This window comes from Myotis brandtii, unplaced genomic scaffold (assembly GCF_000412655.1).
Source record: "Myotis brandtii unplaced genomic scaffold, ASM41265v1 scaffold2075, whole genome shotgun sequence".
Classification (NCBI taxonomy): domain Eukaryota; kingdom Metazoa; phylum Chordata; class Mammalia; order Chiroptera; family Vespertilionidae; genus Myotis; species Myotis brandtii.
Window position 1 is genome coordinate 34353 of NW_005357751.1, and position 675 is coordinate 35027.

Sequence of the window (675 nt, forward strand, 5' to 3'; positions counted from 1 at the left end):
TTCTCATGCACCCGAAGTCAGTTTGACTTTACTGGTCTGATTTTTTACAATTTGTCCCAGAGCCCGAGTGGCTGTAATTCTGACAGATGAGTGGGCATGTACCTGAGACCATGGCTGAAGGTCCGAGTCCAGTGGGGCTGTGAGGGCAGGCGGGTGGGTGTGTGGGTAGTGAGGTGTAGTCCTCACGAGGGACCTTGTCAATAGTGTAGGTAGCTTAGTTCCCGCCCCGCGGCATTCTGGGTATTATATTCCCGCCCTGGGGCACTATGGGTAGTAGTTCCAGCCCCGGGGCATTCCGGGTATTGTAGTCCCGCCCTGGGGCAGTGTGGGGAGCGACCCACACGCCCCTTGGACCCTTGGACGTAGCTTGGCGCTGGTGACTGTTCCCCGGGCTGTGGTGGGCGAGGTAGGTTTGGCCGCCAGCTCGGGGGAAGGACAGTCGGGAAACCTGGGAAGGGAAAGCGTGGGAAGTGTCGCTCTGGCCCAGAGGTGTGAGTTCTCAGGGCGGGGTAGGGGGCGGGGGTCCCGGCGTCCTGTCCTGTCGGGGCCTGGAATAATACGGGTGATTTGGGGAACACGCGCGCCCTGGCCCGGAGTAGACGTGCCTAGGGCTGTGGGTTTGCGCTCGGGCTTCCTCTGGGTATTCGGGGGGCGCGCGGCCGGGTGGTGCCCGCC

At 62.4% G+C, this 675-nt stretch overlaps 1 protein-coding gene across 5 annotated transcripts in view; it reads left to right on the forward strand.

The window, feature by feature from the left end:
* Positions 1-310: 310 nt before the first annotated feature.
* ZNF169 (zinc finger protein 169) overlaps positions 311-675 on the forward strand; it is a 39419-nt gene continuing 39054 nt past the window's right edge. For all 5 annotated transcript variants that reach the window (XM_005865445.2, XM_005865447.2, XM_005865448.2 and 2 more), the window contains exon 1: positions 311-406. The gene's annotated coding sequence lies outside the window, so the exon portion shown is untranslated. The remainder of the gene's footprint in view (positions 407-675) is intronic.